A 20,682-nucleotide genomic window follows, 5' to 3' on the forward strand; every position below is an offset into this window, starting at 1 on the left:
GTTGCAGAGTATTACACATATTATAGATTCATTTTTCAACATATTAGTCATACACACATACATATATATACTATTATAGTATATATGATTTTTATATAAGCCAACTTTTTGTACTTGCGTCAACTTTATTATACAGTTATAGAGTGCAATCTAAGCTGTAACATACACTCTTGCATAATTTCAACGCCTTTTCGATGAGACACGAACTACGTATACACGAGTCATACACACTCCTGTCCTTTATTTCAACATATTAGCCATATACAATGTAACCACATATATAAAACTAGCTTAAAAGCTTTATTCTATACCTCTATTTTGTACTCTGTGTAATAGTTGTTGCCATACATTGCATCATATACAATTGTCGTGCAATAAAGTTCTTCTATAAAGTACTATAAGCTGATTTATATAAGCCCACTTTCCGAACTTGCGTCAACACTCTTGCATAATTTCAACGCCTGTTTGATGAGACACGAGCTGTACGATTCACGCACCCTCTTGGCCTTTCTAAGTATGCAAATTACCAAACAATCAACCGTCATTTCCGTCATTAAATTAGCATACTAATGAGGAACATTATCAGTGGTGCCATGCGGGATACATAATTATAATGACATGACCAGTTGCTGTGCAAGTTTCGCCTTTTTCTGGTGACCGTTTATTTTTCACATATTTCAGTAATTTCTTTATTTTCTATGCGACAAATTTAAGTTAGTGTCTTAAGGAACATGCAGGTTTTTATTCATTGAAGCAATCAAAGGTACAACAACTTTCGTATCGTAGTCTAAAAACAGATATACAACTTGTACAAATGAATCATAAAATTCTGCTTACGAAGCAATACAGACTAACATGAGTAAATCCATAAAATCATTCACATTTCTTCTCGCTTACTCTAAAGAATTTAACACACTCAGTTCGATACATAAATCCAATTGCATTCTGGGAGAAGATAACTGTTACTGTGTACAATATGTCAAATGATGTGTTTGCCGCCAACATCCCGGCCGGGCCCGGTGTGGAAATTTGACCAAAGGCATATCTTAAGATCTCATAATACTAACACAGGTACGGACATAAAACATTGTTTTCTTATTAGAAAAGATATTGACACTAATGTATGGCTTACCAAGATTTTTGCAATCCTATTGTTTAGTCAATAGCATCCTTATTGTAATTATTTTTTATTCCTTTGGCTGGCATGAGGTTGCCCGACTATCTGAGACTATCATATATGGCTGGCCTTGGGAGAATCTAATATTTCTCCTGTATCCCTTTCTGTAGTTTTATTATACGAAAGTCACTGTACTTTTTGTCATGTCAATAAAGCTTCTATAAGGAGGTCAAACCAGACCTCTTTACAAATAGCCATAACTATATAGTATTAGAGAATATTGTTAATAACTGTTCATTGTCACTTGTATATCTTCTATGTTCATACCATGTTCTTGCAATTAGCCCTCGGGCATGAACTTGGAAATAAACTTTTTTATCTATAAAGCTACGGCCGGTAAGATTTTGTGTCACAACGACAACGATGCAACAATTTTTCCTCGTCTGATATGAAGATCATGCTACTTGACTGGGAAGGGGGTTCTTTCTTTTGCAGGATGACTCAGTTACCGACGCCCACCAAAACGATCCCAGAACGCATTCATCTCCTGTTCGAGTTCCTTGTCACTAAAAAGAGAGAAAAACACAATAAAACAAGAAATTGAAGATCTTGTAAGGTTTACCTCAAAGTGTTATTCCGTGAAATAATATAATGTCGTCAAAATATTCAAACATTTTTTGGTGAATTTTTTAATGCCGTAACCTGATACATCACAAATCTTAGTGACTTTCCTTTCCTATTCCCTTTGTCAATCTCAGCTATACCTCCTCCTGTGTACACTATATTACACACAGTAACGTTCTAGGGATGACCAATCACATCGCTACTGACAGGTCACCGACAATTACTAGTGACAATTATTAGTGTATTTCGATGATATTACAATTTGAAACTACAGCACAATATTCCCAAATATCATTTTTAAGTAATAAATAGAGGTTACTCCGCGGATAAAGATAAACTAGAGAAATAGCTAGGCTGCCTTTTGATTAAAATGTTGTCTTATAATCCTTGTTTATATATTTAGTTCTGTCACAGTGTTACTGAAAACCATCCGACAAACATACAAGCAAACATGTGCACTAACGCTAGTTCACCCTTATCCGTGGGTTAACCTATATCTGTTGATTTCAATATATCAAGGCTACGAACGATGGATTCCACTTGCAATACATTCAAAATATTGTAGTTAGTATGAAAATATTGCACCGTTCGTTGAAACAATTTCATGAATACCCTTGGTTTTTTTAATAACGGAAATAGGTTACCCTGCGGATAAATGTAAATTAGTATAATTACAAAAGAAAATACCACAAACTTGCCTGCAGACCCATCTCCATCGTCCAGTCCGCGAGTTGTACCTCTTATGACAGTCGTCTTGAGTTCTGGTGTGCAGATCTGTACACATATGGACACAACAATGAAATATGACGTTTCAACATTTTTGAAATATGTTTCTAATATGTTCCTTTATAGAGCATGTGCAGTAAATGTAGATATTGCACACACATTGCAGTGCTTTTGGATCTGATATAAAATTGCAAAGTTATGGATAAACAGTGTATATTCCTTTATCATATGGGTACTTTTCTCCCTAACACACCCCAACAGTTTTTGCCACTAAGATGACCAAACGGGGCCCAAACGGCCATGATTATGCTTTGTGTAGATCAGAAATACCTTCTTTTGCATTTGTCGATTACTAGTATGATAGTACATTGCTTTGCAACTATATTGACAAAGTAAAGTTGTTAATAATTTCTGCTCATTAAACTGCATCATGATTCATGCAAAAAGACCAGAAGGGACATTTTTTTGCATTAACGGTTACCGTACTAATTTCATAACCTACAATGCCCCCCCTTTTCTTCTGTTCGGTTATATAAAAATAAACTTATGAAAAGTCCTATACGAGATTGGCAGTCTGGTTTCTCCTGATTTTAGCAGCAGTGTTGCCCAGCTGTGTCGGACAACAATTTATTATTCTTATAATGTACAACTAATGAACGTTCGTTCTAGTAGGTATACTTGCTTTAGTAAGTCAACAACTTACCTCTCACGAGATAGTCGGTGTTGTCATGATGACGTTTCCACGCCTTCGACGTCACTTTGTCTCTCTTAGCGTCTTCACTGCCGTCCACCATCGTCAATGCCACAAGCAACAGAAACACCATGGTCCACATGTAGACCCACCTAGACGCCATGCTGGCTTTATATAAAATGATCTGTATACGCACTTAGAGTTGACTGTTTGGTAGTGCAGTCACGGGCGAACTGGTGCTCCCATGAATTTTGTGTGACTTATAGCTAGTCCTACGCCCGGCTACGGCCATTTAGAACACGAAGGTCAAAATTATTGACAGGAACCTCTTGTTAATAGCGCAAAGAAAAGTCAATCGGAAGCACAGGAACAGCTTTGAACTATAAATAGCTTGTCAAAGAGTCGGGCTAATAGCTTAATGGATAGAGCGGTCAACTTCCGGAGCTTAGATGTCCTATTCCCAGTCATATCTTTTTTAATGTTAATATCCATTCCCTATCATTATAGTTCTTGCTAAGGCCACATTACCTAGATTATATGCATGGCGTGTGAATGAAAAAAAGTTTGTCCCCCCTCCAAAAAAAGTTGTCTTCATCATGAAATCTAAGTTGTTAGAAAGGTTGAACAAAATTTGCGTCAATCCAACAATTGAAGACCGATAGGCGAGCACAGACATAGTTATTAATCATCGAGCGCAAATCGGATGGCGAACGCCCGTCAGTCGAGCGACGTTCGGGCGACGTTCGTCTGACTTCCGTTTGTTTACAAATATTGAATTTCTGGGAATGTGAGGGTAATTCTAACATTGTGGGACCCTGTGGTAGTATGTAGGATGGCTTTGTGACACACTTTCCCTTTCTTTTGCATTTCTATATGCCCGCTCATTCCATTCATTGGTTAAAAAAATTCGACAACAAAATAAGCATAACCAAGAAGTCATGGAAAGTTCATTATCATAGATTTATTCACCGTCGATCGCACGAGTCTTGCTTATATGTGAGGGGGGCAGTTTTTGGGCGAAAAATATGCAAGACCATCTTAAGATCAGCCAACCTTCCTTTGATCGCGAAGTACGTGCGAAGATAAGATCGTATATAATGTGAGGGGGGGTATTACGACGAACATTATCCGTGGCGGGATACCTAATTATCATGCCATAACCAGTTTATTATTATCAATTGATTTATTTATTTATGCAGAACAGTTGCTGTGCAAGTTTCACCTTTTTCTGATGACAGTATATGTTTTACTTGTTTCAAGACTTTCTTATATTATATATGCAACACATGAAGCATATTGCCGTAGAGTAACATACTGGCTTTAATTCATTACCGCAATCAAAAGTACAGCGAATTTCGTATCGTCATCTAAAAACAGATATACATAAAGAACATTAAAATTTTACTACACAATACAGGCTAACATGAGTGGTTCCATTAAAGCATTCACATTTCTTCCCGGTTGCTCTGAAAAAAAATAAAAACGTTCAGTTTGATAGATAAATTCAACTACATTCTTGGAGGTGATAACCGTTACTATGTACAAAATACAAAAATGTCTAGACCTTAGAACCACTAGTGTAAATTTACTTTAGACTCAGCATGTTGACTTATAAATATCTATTGATAATCATACATGTAGGTACGTAATTCGTTGGTGTAAACGGTGTTGGTTTATAAGCCAGAAATATCGCTGTACTTTTGTTGTGTCAATAAAGAGTTCTGTATTACAATTAGGTATGGCTTACTGCTCCAGGCACATACACATAGGCAGCTTTAATTTCGGCAACAAAAAGTATCATATGATTACCAACAAAAGACACAGAACGTAAAGGAATTAGTTATATGAATAAGGACTGTGTTTACTTGATAAATATTTTTATTTTTGGTTTCCACAAACATACCGACCGGGCCCCGGTTTGGAAACCGTAGCATAACCGGTTTCCCTATCTTTTCTAATCACAAAACAACGTTAATGTATTGACGTGCTTTTTTCATCGTAGGAGATGTCATATTTATCCACCTATCAAAAACTACATACAGTAGGCCTCATTTGCAGACTCTACCGGGGCTGACTTTTATTCTAAGGGGTCGAGCTTGCTGGTTTGCGATTTTCAACTTTGGCTTAGCTTCTCTAAAGTCGTGGAAGGTAGTTTGCCGTGGAAGGTAGTTTGCCGTGGAAGGTAGTTTGCCGTGGAAGGAAATTTCGGCCCAACGCAAAGCACACCCCCACCCCCCATGAAATAAAAGCCAGCCAAAGAAATATGACTAAATCACTAAATCCCCCCCCCCCCCACACACACACATGCACACTAGCTATGACCCTGAAGGAGGTACCCATACAAAGCTATGAACTGTCACATCGATGCAGCAATGTGTTCTTCTTCTGATGTGAAGACCATGCCACGTACATGAGAGGTTATATTTTTTTACTGTTGCAGGATGAGTTATGTACAAAACGCCAACCTGCACGGTCCTTTGCTGCTGTGGAACGAAGTCATTTGCTGCTGTGACTAAAAGAAAGAAAGAGAGAAAAAAAAACTATCAAACTAGAACTTGAAGATCTCTCATACCTCCGTCAAAATATTCCAACCTTTGATGAATCTTACGTCACCATAACCCTTACAGGTGTTAATGATCCTTCCCTTCTTTACCGTAAAGTTTACCCGTTTAGTCGATCCCGCAGCTATCTCCACCCCTTCCCCAAATAGAGACGGTTGACCAACTGTACATAAATCATACCACACTGCTTTTAGTAATTGGGGTGTTGGTCTTAAATACTGCCATGGGTTCGAAAATGACAACGTTTCTTCGAGACCCAAATGACTGTTCTCATCGCAATACTTTGAAGATATTGCAATTTGAAACCACTGTCCGTTGACTTGATGTCCATTAATACCGGTTTTAAGCGACGAATATAGGTTACCCCGCAGATAAAGGTGAACTAACGTTAAAAACAAAATACCCCAGACGTATTGTTGTTAAAATACTACCGTACAATCTTTGTCGATGCTAACTTCTTCAATAACCTTACTGAAAATTCTTCGACAAACAGACAACAATTGCAACATGCGACGAGTGTGAAATAACGCTAGTTCACCATTATTCGAGGAGTAGCCTATACCCGTTGTTTTGAAATCAGGGTTTGCGGGGTATATGAAGGCTACGGATAGTGGATTCAGATTACAATATATTCAAAATATTGTAATTAGTTTTAAACTATGACACCGTCGATTGACTCAATTTCCCTAAATACCGTTAGAATTTTTTTTTTTTGATAACGGAAATAGGTTACCCTGCAGATGAAGGTGAGCTGATGTTACGATACAAAAGCGAAGACCAGATACTGACCTGCAAACCCATCTCCATCGTGCAGACCACCAGTTGTATCTCTGATGACAGACGCGTTGTGTTCTGGTTTGCAGATCTGTACAAGGTAGAGACACACCACGTATTTCTTGGATGTCAATGTTGAAACAATGTTACGGCAAATGAACTGGTAAGTACCCCAAAAGATCTTTTTTTCATCCAAACAGAGATATAGTAGGGAAATAATTTCGTCTCGCTGTAAACAATTGAACATACGATGTTGGCGTTTTCTTTTGTACAACCAGTACTGTCTCTCACCTGCTTATACCTTTCGATGCCCGTCGGACATCTTCTTCAAGGCTTCTGACTGGATTACTGCTTCTCGCCTCTTGGTAGCCGATGTAGGTGGCGCTTTTGCGTCGAGAACACAATCCCTAATGTGGCTAAGTTTCTCTCCCCCCCCCCCCCCCCGTTTCATCACTGCGTTCTGGTCACAAAAGCACGAACAACATCGGCTACGTATAGCGCCAAGAATCAGCACCTCACTTAGAAGCTCTGAGGAAGATATCTGATATACATTGAAACGTCAGCTAGAGAAAGATATTACCGATTGTGCAAAAAAGCTACAATATCTAATAGGCATACATGCTCTAGTCAGCAACTTACCCCTCACGAGATAGTCGGTGTTGTCTTCAGTCGCCTTCTTTCCAAGACGAGCCGGCCATCCTTGCACGTTACGTTTTTCCTCATGAAAGAGTTTCTCTAATGTCTTGTCTGGGAATTAAAAAAGATTCAAATTTAATACGGAATACTTGAAAAAACTTGCAAAACATGACATTGTTTCAGCATCATTATTATCTTCGCCGTATATCAGTTTCCAATACAAAAAACAGCCTTTTCAAATATAGGTAGAAGCCCAGGAGTCGTATGAATGGTAAACTGTATTACAATAATTAAAAGCTATAAAATTTAGTAGTATCATGGCAATAGCTACATAAGATTTATATAGATCTACACTGTATTTATAAGTCAACATTACATGCATGAATGGGAAGGCAAACCTATGCTATTGCATATACAGTCAAACCTGCCCAAGACGACCACCCGGGGGACCGGGAAAAAGCGGTCGATTTGGTCAAGTGGTCGGTTAGAAGAGTATCGACTCACAACATGCCCGATGCATAGTATAAATGGTTACCGTTGTGTTTGATGGCAAATATCAAGCACACACACGTGTGTAAGGGTAGTGGTAGTGTGGTAGCTGGTTTCGATGGCGTCCCTTACATGGAGTTCGTGCGATTAGCTGCCGATGTTAGTTCGTACACACAAAACCCAAGAAAACACGAGGAGTCGGTGCTACGTCGGTACTTCTTTGTTCACTCTCTCTCTCTGATCTTAACTCTCTCCAATCTCGCTGTGTACAATAGTGCTGCTCTCCTATTTATATGTTTCCTTATCTATTAGTGAAAGTTACATTTTTCTGTGTCTTAATCATGATGACTTATATCCTGGGCAGTTGATGGGAAGCCACAGGACTGTGTCCCAAATATGGTGATGTCCTTGTACAGATCGTGCTAACTGACCAAAGAGCCCTGCTCCCCACCGGAGGAACGGTGATTAACACTCTCCTGGGTAATGGCTCACAGTGTTCCTTGTGCCATCCCAGAACTTAGTGAGAGTGACTTACAAGTTTGGTATCTTCTAGACATGAGTGTACATGCACATACTGCACTCTATTACATCCTCCCCTTTCAAAACAGAGCCGTCCCGGCGACGTTATTATAAAGATATATATCAATATAGTTAACATTAGTACAAAACTAGAAATAATATATAATTGTTACAATAATAAATGAAAACGGAATTGTTACAGTGTTATCGACGGTTATATAAAAGCGACGCTTAATAAGAATAGAAAAATACGATCGTTTCTTAACATACAAGTTGCAACGGTTACATAACTTTTTCTTCTACTTAATTATTTTCACAATTCATCTCATAATTCGTCATTTCCACAGTTCATATCATCATGATCTCATAAACTTTCAGTTCATATTTCTTCTCTTCTCTTGCTTCACGGGTTCTTCTCTCGGTCGTCGTCTCGACTCGTCTGCACAGGTGAACTCGTCCCCCGGCCCGTCTTCATACTGCACGCAGGTCCCGAACTTGCGGTGATCCTTCCGATAGTCCCCCGGGGCCCTGTCGGATGTACCGCCGGCGTTGAACACTTTTACGCTGTAGAAGTCCTGGTTGAGGTTGATCTGCAAGCCGTTGTCCTGGAGACGTAGGTGACACGGTTGGGTTCCCAAAGAGCCGTGAAATCCTGCCATCCGCACTGTGCCTGTATGGGGAAGAGGGACGAAAACACACAACGCAACAGCCCGACCGCTCTAAATTACCTGACACTTATTTCTCCTATTATCTTAAAGGTAATCTCAGATCACCTGTAGGACATATCTCGCTATATGTTCCTGAGGGTCTGTACTATCTTAAACTCATAAGCACAACTAGTTCTATATCTCAAATTTAGCAAGAAAACCAACCAGTTCATCTAACGGTGAGCTCGCTCCCATCTGAATAAAATCCAGTCCCCGAAGTCTGGGTTTCCAAGAAGACGAATCACCGGACTACAGCCCTCTAACTACTCATTCCCCGAACTGGCTGGAAATCCGAATGGCCGAAACAATGTTTTACTTCATAGAATACCGTCTACCAAGATTTGAAACATCGAGTGCAGAAATCCTGTTGCGCGCTGTCTGAATGATTCTACAGTCCCTGTCGGACTTGCCTCTATCCTATTTTGCCAGTTTCCATACCGATCGGGTGGTACACCACGATTGGCTCTAATCGGATATCGGTTCCGTTCCTCGTCATCAGGTTGGTCAGGTATAACTTCTACCGGGTCAGGTGGCGGAATATCAGGATTGTCCACCGGTACGTTCACGATCGGCGCAATGGGTACATTTACCGGTGCTACAGGTTCGTTTATGAGTAAGACTGGTATTTCCTGATCATCGTTATCATCATCACTGCCTTCATGGTTACCCTCAGTATCATTTATTCCGTCTACAGGGATTTCATTAGTCGGTGGGTCACGCCTTTTTCTGCGTTTGACTTCTCGAGGGGCAAAAGTACAAGGTGTTAACATGTCACGGTGTAAGGTTCTTGTGGGGCCTTCTCCCCTTTCAGGCGAGACCACGTACACAGGCATATCTTCATTAGGCTGGCTATCGACCACGTGAGGTATAGCTTCCCATCTATCCTTTAGTTTATGCCTACCTCGAAATTTCTTGTTTAATATCAAAACCCTTTCTCCTGGTAGTAATGGAGACGTTTTGGCAGTGCGATCATAATTCTTCTTCTGACTAGCTTTAGCTGCATCAGAGTGTTCTTTGGCTACATCATAAGCGTATTTATACCGTTTCCAATGATCCTTGACCCATTCGTCATAAGTCATTTCCTCGTCTTGTGTGTCATTAAGATCTGTCCCTAGCGTGAGGTCAATGGGGAGCCGTGCCTGTCGGCCAAACATTAGGAAGTACGGAGAGTACCCTGTAGTACTGTGAACGGTGTTATTGTATGAGTGCACTAAATCAGGTAGATATTCTGTCCATCTCCTTTTCTGCTCGGATGTCAAAGTTCCTAACATGTTAAGTAGCGTCCTATTGAACCTTTCACACTGACCGTTCCCGGGTGCGTGATACGGAGTGGTTCTAGATTGGGCAGCTCCATACAATTTACATAACTCACGGATAGTGGATGACTGAAAGTTAGCGCCCTGGTCTGAGTGGAGCCTTCTAGGAAAACCGTACGGCATAATGAAATGTTTCCAAAGAGCTTTGGCTGTTGTGGGTGCTGTCTGGTCCTTGGTAGCCACTGCTACACTAAATTTGGTGAAGTGGTCTGTTATTACTAATATATTTTCATGTCCGCTGCTTGATTGTTCAACTTTTAAGAAATCCATGGCAACTATCTCGAGGGGAGCAGAAGTCTTTATGCTCACCAATGGGCTGCGATTGTTAGGGATTCGGGTTTTCCTTAGACAGCATCTTTCACACGTGCGAACCCAATGTCTGACATCTGCGTCCATGCCAGGCCAATAGAATCTCATGCGCAGCAAATCAATGACACGACTGGCCCCAAAGTGGCCTGCTTGACTGTGTACAAGGCTAAATACTTCCTGTTTGAGTGCAGCAGGAAGAACCAACTGCCATCTACCCTCCTGAGCAGCTGAGTCATAAGCTGTCCTATATAGTACGTCATTTCTCAAATGTAAGCGTTCCCATTGCTGTAGTACCTTATGCACGTCTGGAGTCTCTAGATTACGTTCTCGATCATTAGGGAGGCGACCCCGTTTCACATAGTGATGTACCCTCTCTAGAGTGGGATCGTCTTGCTGCTGTTGTGCTAACCTTGTCTTAGTGTACCCTGACAATGGCGCACCAGGTTCCTGATCAGAAAGGGGTTCTTTCACTATCTTCTCTGGAAGGGTAGGTTTTGATGTAGGCCTGTATCTATCACAGAAAATTTTGGTTACCTGAGCCGTGACAGTCACCCTGTCATCACTTTCCTGGTCTACATTATTCCTGTCCGCGAGACGTGATAATATGTCTGCATTAGCATTATCTTTTCCTGGTCGATATTTGATCTCGAAATTAAAGTTGGCAAGTCTCGCCACCCAACGCTGTTCTATCGCACCTAGTTGTGCTGTATTAAGGTGAGCCAGCGGGTTGTTGTCGGTGTAAACTGTAAACTTAGAACCATACAAGTGATCCTTAAACTTCTCTGTTACGGCCCATTTCAATCCTAGCAGTTCCAACTTAAATAAACTGTAGTTCTCCATGTTCCTTTCCGCTGGTCTAAGTCCTCTAGAGCCATATGCAATAACTTTCTCTTTCCCATCCTGCACTTGAGATAAAACTGCCCCAAGCCCTTCATGGCTAGCATCAATGTACAATACAAAAGGTAGGCTGTAATCAGGGTAAGCTAACACGTCGGCGCTCATTAAATGCTGACGTAAAGTATCAAATGCCTTCTGACAGTCATCTGTCCATACAAACGGTGGAGGGTTACGCTGATCTTTCTTCTTGCCTGCGGTTAACCGATGCAGGGGGGCGGCTATTTTACTAAAGTCCTTTACAAAACGGCGATAATAGGAACAAAAGGCAACGAACGACTTTACGTCTCTGCTGGTTTTTGGTACTGGCCAATCACGCAATGCGGAACATTTCTCTGGGTCCGTGGCTACTCCATCTTTCGAAACCACGTGACCTAAATACTTTACTCTTCTTCTGAACAAATGACACTTGTCTGGCCGAAGTTTTAATCCGTATGACTTGAGTCTAGTGAAAACTAAGTCTAGGCGGGACAAATGTTCGTCAAAATCTTTGGAGAAAACAATGATGTCATCTAGGTAAATAAGCAATATCTCGAGATTCTGGTCTCCTAGGCAACGCTGCATTAATCTACTAAATGTTGACGGGGCTCCGGTCAAACCCATCGACATGCGATCAAATTCGAACAAGCCGAACGGTAGGCAAAAAGCAGTCTTTTCTCGGTCCTTCTCATCCATTTTCACCTGCCAGTACCCACTAGCTAAGTCCAGGGTCGAAAACAGGCTAGCCCCCTGCAGCGCGTCTAAGGATTCCTCGATACGCGGTAACGGAAATGCATCCTTATGTGTCTTTGCGTTAAGCTTACGATAGTCAACACAAAATCTTAAACTTCCATCCTTCTTACGAACTAGTACAACAGCTGATGCCCAGGGACTACAGCTCTCCCTGATCACACCCTGTTCTAGCATATCATTCACATGTTGCTTGACTTCCTGGTACAGAGCGGGAGGAATTCTTCTGTAAGGCTCCCTGATGGGAGGTGAATCACCAGTTGGTATCCTATGAGTAACTGCATCCGTACAGCCGAAATCATGTTTATGTGAGGAGAACACATCAGAATGTTCATCTAGAAACTTTTCCAATTTGTGCTTCTGTTCTTCTGTTAAGTCTGCACCAGACAAGTCAACTTTAGGCTTAATACTAGTACTACTATGGACCTGGGCTTCTTCCTCCTTGGTACAGGAACGGAAGTCTACACGAATCTCATTCTGACTAACTTCTGCAAATTCTATGTTCCCCTGAGGTTGGACCTCGGCTTGGTACAACTCTCCCAAGACTGCATTGTGGCTTATTCGAATGTCATATTCTGCGACATTGGCTACTCGGACAGGCACTCTGCCATGCCTAACTTGTGCATAAGTACGTGCTACAAGAATATCCCTGGGAAGACAACCTGCTTCTGGGGGCTCAACTAATACGGAGTAGGGTTTGCCGTCTGGCCCAGGGCGTGTTCTACAAAATAAGATCATCTCATGTCCGGCTGGTACAGTCACTCTATCTTTGCCGGCCAGACGTGCGAGACCTACTCGCCCATCCGCCCTAGCAAACGACTCTTGTTTCTTGATACACTTAATGGTTTCCTTCCATGCCTGGTCCAAATTTTGCTCCTCATCCTTAACATCTACCCCTGTTGGTTGGTCCCCGAATCCTTGCAAAACATTCATACCTAAAACACCAGGTGCTGGCCCTTCCCCCTCATCTTCTACAATGATTACTCCCCGTTTTGGTAACACTTTCCCCTTGAATGTGACATCTAATTCGCAATACCCAACGCACTTGATTGGCAGGCCATTTGCCGCGGTTAACCTCAGCCAGCTGGCTGTGTCCTTCAGTCTTTCTCCGTTACTCCCAAAGTGCATTCTAAAACAGCTATGCGTCATGGTGGTTACTTGAGATCCTGTGTCAATCAAACACGGCACAGTTTTCCCCTCGAAGTTTACATCTCTTATTCTACACCCCCCTACTGTTCTACTTAACAAAGAATCATTCTTGATACTATCTACTTGGTCTCTGCTGGATTCAGCTGCCTCCTGCTGCTCCTCAGAGTTTACTTCACTATTGATGCTTTTCACTATTGTGGAGTCGTGATCATTTACTACAGCGGACCCTACTGTCTGTCCACTCCGCTTACCAGGGCCCGTGGTTGCGGAGTGAGTTAGTTTGGGTTGACCGCGGGATTTGCCAACCTTACATCCTGACGTCCGTCACTTCTACAGTACCTCTCTATGTGACCCACTTGGTCACAGCGATTACAGATCGGCCGTCCCGAAGCAGGATCCCGCCTATTTCTGGGGAAAGGACCTGTCGGGCCGCGTGCAGCCTGATTGTTGACGTTCATGGGAGCTGGGCGCACAACTAGCCTAGCTATCTCCTTACGGATATCTTCTAGCGCTCTGGCAGTGTCCATTCGGAGACGCGACAATTCATCCGCCTCGCCTCCCATTGACATTTGCTGGGTCTGAACAGGCCTTGTACTCGCCCCCCACTCTCCACTAAGATGGAAAGCTTCTTCCTTTATTTCTCGAAACGTTATAGGGTTATCGGCGGGGGCTCTCATAACCTCCCTTCGCAACTGCCGGCGAAGCCATTCATCTCTTATGCCATCTAAAAACCTGTCTCTCAGGATGACGTCATTATCGGCCAAGGGCTCACCCCTCCGTCTATCTGCTCTCTTCAGTAACTCTTGTAGGGCCAGAGCATACTTTTGCAGGCTCTCACGTGACAGTTGAACACGGGAGTAGAACTGGCCCATTATTACTGACACAGGGGCGGTGTCCCCAAACGCCTCGATGAGCCTGTCCTTTAGCCTCTCGACATCCGCACGGTCGCCATTAGACAACACATTAACTTGTCTACGGGCCTCGCCCTCTAGCTGTCTATACAATAACCCGGCCCTGTGCCCTGCTGGCACGTTAAACAACTGGAACGCTCCCTCGACCTCGTCAATCCACTCCTCGACAGTCATACTTGTTCCTGTCCCCGTGAATTTTGGTAACTTCCTGTCAAATGGCGTGTACCCCAGTCCGACGTTTAAGCCAGCTAATTGTGGATTTGCAGGTACGTTCTGGTTAATCGGAGGGTTCGGATCTACAGGCGCGTTCGGATCTACAGGTGCGTTCGGATCTACGGGTGCGTTCGGATCTACTGGCGCGTTTGGATCTACCGGTGCGTTCTGACCATTCGGAACTTCATCGTTTGCGTTCTGGTTATCCATCATGAATTACTAGTATGTCTCACACAAGAAATCTCAGAGCGGTCAGGCAAAAGCGTGTGTGTTTCCTCCTCAAACCCACAAACAAGGCACTTACCTCCTGTCTTCAGTCCTCTGTAGCGATGATGGTGCTCTCGACTCCTCAGGTCCTCCGGGCGGTGCACTTGCAACTAATCCCAACCGCTGATCCACCAGATGTAAGGGTAGTGGTAGTGTGGTAGCTGGTTTCGATGGCGTCCCTTACATGGAGTTCGTGCGATTAGCTGCCGATGTTAGTTCGTACACACAAAACCCAAGAAAACACGAGGAGTCGGTGCTACGTCGGTACTTCTTTGTTCACTCTCTCTCTCTGATCTTAACTCTCTCCAATCTCGCTGTGTACAATAGTGCTGCTCTCCTATTTATATGTTTCCTTATCTATTAGTGAAAGTTACATTTTTCTGTGTCTTAATCATGATGACTTATATCCTGGGCAGTTGATGGGAAGCCACAGGACTGTGTCCCAAATATGGTGATGTCCTTGTACAGATCGTGCTAACTGACCAAAGAGCCCTGCTCCCCACCGGAGGAACGGTGATTAACACTCTCCTGGGTAATGGCTCACAGTGTTCCTTGTGCCATCCCAGAACTTAGTGAGAGTGACTTACAAGTTTGGTATCTTCTAGACATGAGTGTACATGCACATACTGCACTCTATTACACGTGCATCCGCCGCCATCTTTATTTTGAACATATCATCGTAATGGCAGTCAAAATCCGACGCAAACTGGCCGATTTCGGTACAAAATTGTGCTAGTTATCATCGAAAATCGATGACACCTCAATATTTGCAAATGACTCGGTCGTTATGGACAGGTATTTGGTCCTGTGCGGTCCCAATTTTGGGCGGTCGCGGTCGCGTTGGCCAGATGGTCGCTGTGAAGAGGTCGCTCAATGCTTACGTCAATGGGGTAAATTTTCGGGACCGAGAAAAAGCGGTCGTAATGGACAGATGGTCGCTGAGAAGAGTTGCTTACTGTTATTACATGTTACCAGCCTGATTAATCTTCAAGATCCCAATCTTAACCCTATTCAAACCGGCCTTTTGGGCATCCTGGGACGGTTTTTGTGTGACGTAAGTATCACGTCATTATACGATTCTATTGGTTAGAAATGAGAAAACACTCCCGGAAGACTTCAACCTGTGTCGCAAAAATGTTACAGAAAATGCTCACAGAATATTGATTAGGTTCTACAGTATGTACTGTTAAAAGTACGTTGGTTCTAACCTTTTCTGTTACGATGAGCTGACGCTTCCTTCAGCCGTTTTTGTTGGGGATTATTGACATGATGACGTTTCCACGCCTCCGACGTCACTTTGTCTTTTTTAGTGTCGTCTTCACTACCATCCACCATAGCCGATGACACAAGCAGCAGAACCACTGTGGTCCAGATGTAGATCCACCTAAAAGCCATGCTGGCTTGATATGAAAGGTTCTAGAGTGTTTGATAGTGCAGTCACGAGCGCATTGGTGCTCCCATGTATTTTGTGTGACTTATAGCTAGTCCTGTGACCATTTATCATTCGAAGGTCGCGGCTATTCATAGTGCACAGATAACTGTTATCCGCAAGAGGCACATGAATAGTTTTTAATTAGAAACATTACCACTTCAAAGAATCAGGTGCATTTAATGTCCATAGTTTCACACACCGTACAACATTTTGCCTTTTTTCATAGCCCATTTCAGGCTAAGGTCACAACCGGGGCCCGGCCAGGCTGTTTGTGGAAACGAAAACTAGAAATGTATACGTAAAAATATGCACAAATAGTGCACACGACTATTCTCTTTACGTTTTGTGTAGTTTTGTGTCTTTTCGTTCCCGGAAGCTGCCCGGCCGGGCCCCGGTTTGGAAATGTCACTTGAAGAAGGCCTTCAAGAGCTTCGATGTCCCATCCTATATTCCGTTTTCTATTATCATAAATAATCATTCTTCTTACATTGATTTGATTATATGAATTCTCTGGAAAAATCAAAACTAATAGAAGAGTGCGAATGAAAAAGAGTTTGACCCACCCAAAAGTTGAACAAATGACCGAACACATAGAGTATAAATACAGAACAATAGATTCTTCATTTTTGTGCTTTAATAGCTTCTTCTCGGGAACTGAAATTGACAATTGCATAATATCTTTTCCAATGTTTTTCTGTCTTAAATCTGCATGTAGTTGCTAATTTTGCATCTGCTTTTTAATATGTATACGATTTTCAGCATGGCTGAAAGCTTTTTTTTTTCTTTTGCAAAGGCCAAAAACTGATGCAAGCAGATGCTAGGAACTAGTTTCATTTTTGCGCCATTTTCTCCTCAATAGTGAGTAAGTAATAGTGAGTGAGTGAGTAAGAGCAAGTTAGTGAGCTCTTCGGAGCGGGTGTTTCCATAAAATGAATGAAAGGACAACACAACAGGAGAACATAACGGACAAATTGCGATTGTATTTTGTTCAATGTTGTTACAACAAGAGTTAGTATTGTTTTCCTAGGGTAAGGTAATCTACTTTGTTGCTTGCGACAACGGCCGCTGGTTGCACCCTTGCGATTTACTCATATTCTATTATACTCATATACTAGACTCAATTGAGGAAATGTCTATATCACGTCGTTTCGTGTACGTGAAACATAACGCCTTCACTAGTGACAGGCACCCTCTAAACATATTCCAAGCATTGTTTACTCATAGTCCAGATGATTTGATAACATGGATACATACACATATAGATATATAAGGGCTTATAGAAAACCGCCCATAGTAATATATATATATATAATACTGTAGACCGTTTTTATATAAGCCCACTTTCTGTACTTGTGTCAACTTGATTACACCTTCATATACTTCAAACTAAGCTGCAACACCAATTTGATGAGACACGATCTAATAGGATTGTACAGTATGCAAACTACCAGACAATCTGCTGTCATTTCCGTCATTGAATTAGCATACTAACGACGAAAGTAACCCATGACGTAATACGGGATACCTATAAACTATCATGCCGTGACCAGTTAGTTTATTAATTCATTTATCTATGTTGACTAGCTGCTGTGCAAGTTTCCTCTTTTTCTAATTACCGTATTTTTTTTTTTACATATTTCAATGATTTCTTATATTCCATATGCTGTAGAGGAGCATACGGGCTTTTATTCATTGACGCAATCGAAAGTACAGCGACTTATCACCGACTAAAAACATATACAAAATTAATCTTCTGAAAATTCTTGTTACTAAACAATGCAGGCTAACGTGAGTATATCCATAAAATCATTCACATTTCTTTCCGCTTGTTCTGATAAAGAACTTAATATTTTCAGTTCAACAGATAAATTAAACTACATTCTGGGAGGAGATAGCCGTAACTGTGTACAAGTAAGTAAATATATCAAAGAATGTTTAGACCTTGATAATAGCCTTCGGCTAGATGGGTAGCCCTGGCTGTATTTCTCACTATACAGACGAATACATCTAATGAAAAACCTTAGACATTTCCAAATTTGGGCCTGCTAATTAGGGATTTTTTCTCTGTTGCAGGATGAGTCAGTTACAGACGCCCACCTGCACGATCCCAGAATGCATTCATTTCAAGCTGGAGTTCGTTGTCACTAAAAAGATGATGAAAAAAAAAACAATTATAAAGAAATGTAGAGTGTTACATCACCTTCAAAATCATTCAAATAATTTTGGCTGAATGTCGTACCCCCAGACATAACAGATGTGTGTGTTTAGTAATTTAGATCAATCCCAGCTATATCCCCCTCCCCAATACGGAGACGGTTGACCAGCTGTCCATGGACTGTACCACACAACTTTCAGGAGTAGGGGTGTCGGTATTTAATGCTTCAGTTGCAGGGGTCCCCAAATGACAATATTTAGTCGAAGCCTTCACGTTGCAATATTTTGAAGACGACGGTTATAAGTTACCCCGTGAACTAGCGAAATACTTCAACCGCCTTGTAATCAAGGTGTTGCCAAGAATTACAGTATATGCATTACGTTTTGCCATAGCCTTGTTGAAAACCCTTCGACAAACAAACAAGCAGGCAAACAACAACATGCCACGAACTTGACCTTATGCTAGTTCACCTTTTTCCGTGGAGTTACCTATATCCCTAGTTTTTGAAAACAGGGTTTACCGGCATTGGGGGATATCAAGGCTACGAATGGTTAATTCAAATTGTAATATATTCAAAATATTGTAGTTAGTCTTAAACTATTGCACCGTCTGTTGACTCAATTTCTCAGAATAAAGATAACGGAAATAAGTTACCCTGCGGATAAAGGTGAACTAGCGATACAAAAGTGAAGACAAGACACTGACCTACAATCCATCTCCATCGTCCAGACCGTGAGTTGTATTTCTGATCACAATCGCCTAGGGTTCTGGTACACCGACCTGTACATACATACAGTATGTATAGACACAGCTATGACATATAACAATTCCACATTCGTAAAATACGCTTCTAAACTGCGTCTTTTTTTTCAATTTCCCAAAACACCCTGTTTTGTTTAAATAGATAGAGGTGAACTAGCGATACAAAGTGAAGATAAAACCACGACGACCATGTACAACCACGACGCACCTGCACCACTCAACAGTCTACTTCCTGAACCCTATATACATCGACGTGAAACCCGCCTGTCTACATCTCAACACTGCAACGCCTTGGAGCCTGTGAAATCAGCTACTACATCGCACCGCCGTACCTTCCTCACGGCCACAACAAAACTCTGGAACTTACTGCCTCAGCACATAGTGACACTTAGGGACAAACAGAAGTTTAAGACAAGTATCAACAACCACTTCAGCGACCTACGTCAGCGCCCTTAAGGACAGCTGCTAATGCTGAAGATCGGAGTATGACTACATAGATAAAAAAAAAAAACACTGACCTGCAAACCCATCTCCACCGTGCAGACCACCAGTTGTATTTCTGATAACAGGCGCTTTGTTCTCTGATATGTAGATCTGTACATGTAGACAGAAACAATGAAATATGACATTTCAACATTCAACACAAGTTTGCAAATATCGATTCAGATTGATATTTGCGAAAAACGTTCAAAATCTTTTATTTCTTATTTCCGGCGTTCTTTCAACGTGCACCCAAAACATTTTACTGAAAGAGTAGTTAACAGAACATTATTTTCGTTCAGATCTGTCTGCAACTTCTAGACCGCATTCAAAGAAGAATTCGTCCTGGCCATTGGCAATCAGTTAGCATCTAAGCTTGACCCTCTCTCACACAGGCGAATCGTTACAACCCTGTTCCTTTTACCGGTAATTCCATAGCTGTTGGTCCAATGATCTCCGGTGAAAGCCTTTCAGCGCAACACCATAGGTTTTCTTCATACTCACATTACTACACTATTTAATTGCCGGTTTCCAAGCCCTTCTACAGCAACAGTTGATTTCCCCGAACAGCGAAATCATGTAACTCTCTTAACGACAACTATGTCCTTACTGTCTACAACTTATCAGCCTTCAAAACAAATGTCCACCGCTATCTCCGTGCATAATTATTTCCAACTCCTTAGTTTATTGCCTTGTACTGGTCTTTTGACCTTGCTTTGAACAATCTCGTTGAAATATTCGACAGTATGTACTTTTAAAAGAACATTGGTACAAACCTTTTCCTGAACGGATAAACGGATCAACCTTACGTTAAACGGATGTGTCCGTCAGCCGATTTTGTTGGAGATATTTCACAAGATGACGTTTCCACGCCTTCGACGTCACTTTGTCTCTATTAGTGTCGTCTTCACTGCCGTTCATCATCGTCAATGCCACGAGCAAAAGAAACACTGTGGTCCAGATGTAGACCCACCTAGGCGCCATGCTGGTTTGGTATGAAAGGTTCTAGACACGCACTTATTTACTGTTTGATAGTGCAGTCATGAGCTCAATGGTGCTCCATGCAATTACGTGTAACTTATAACTAGTCCTGTGACCATTTAGAATTCTAAGGTCATGAATATTCACAAAAAAACTCTTATTCAAAGGAAAAAGGTTTTGAATCAGCAAAAATACCAATCAAAGAATAGTTTTCCAAGTTTCCAATGAGCTCGCACATCA

General features: G+C 41.8%; 1 long non-coding RNA gene across 1 annotated transcript; it reads right to left on the minus strand.

Moving 5' to 3' along the window:
* Positions 1–5,644: 5,644 nt before the first annotated feature.
* On the minus strand, positions 5,645–15,964 carry LOC118414878. The gene is made up of 4 exons (XR_004831034.1): positions 15,841–15,964; positions 7,133–7,240; positions 6,509–6,584; positions 5,645–5,670 (listed from the first exon to the last, which is right to left on the minus strand). It is a non-coding gene; the product is annotated as an uncharacterized LOC118414878 (long non-coding RNA).
* Between the last annotated feature and the right edge of the window lie 4,718 nt (positions 15,965–20,682).

The sequence above is a fragment of the Branchiostoma floridae genome, chromosome 4 (genome assembly GCF_000003815.2).
Source record: "Branchiostoma floridae strain S238N-H82 chromosome 4, Bfl_VNyyK, whole genome shotgun sequence".
NCBI classification, from domain to species: Eukaryota; Metazoa; Chordata; class Leptocardii; order Amphioxiformes; family Branchiostomatidae; genus Branchiostoma; species Branchiostoma floridae.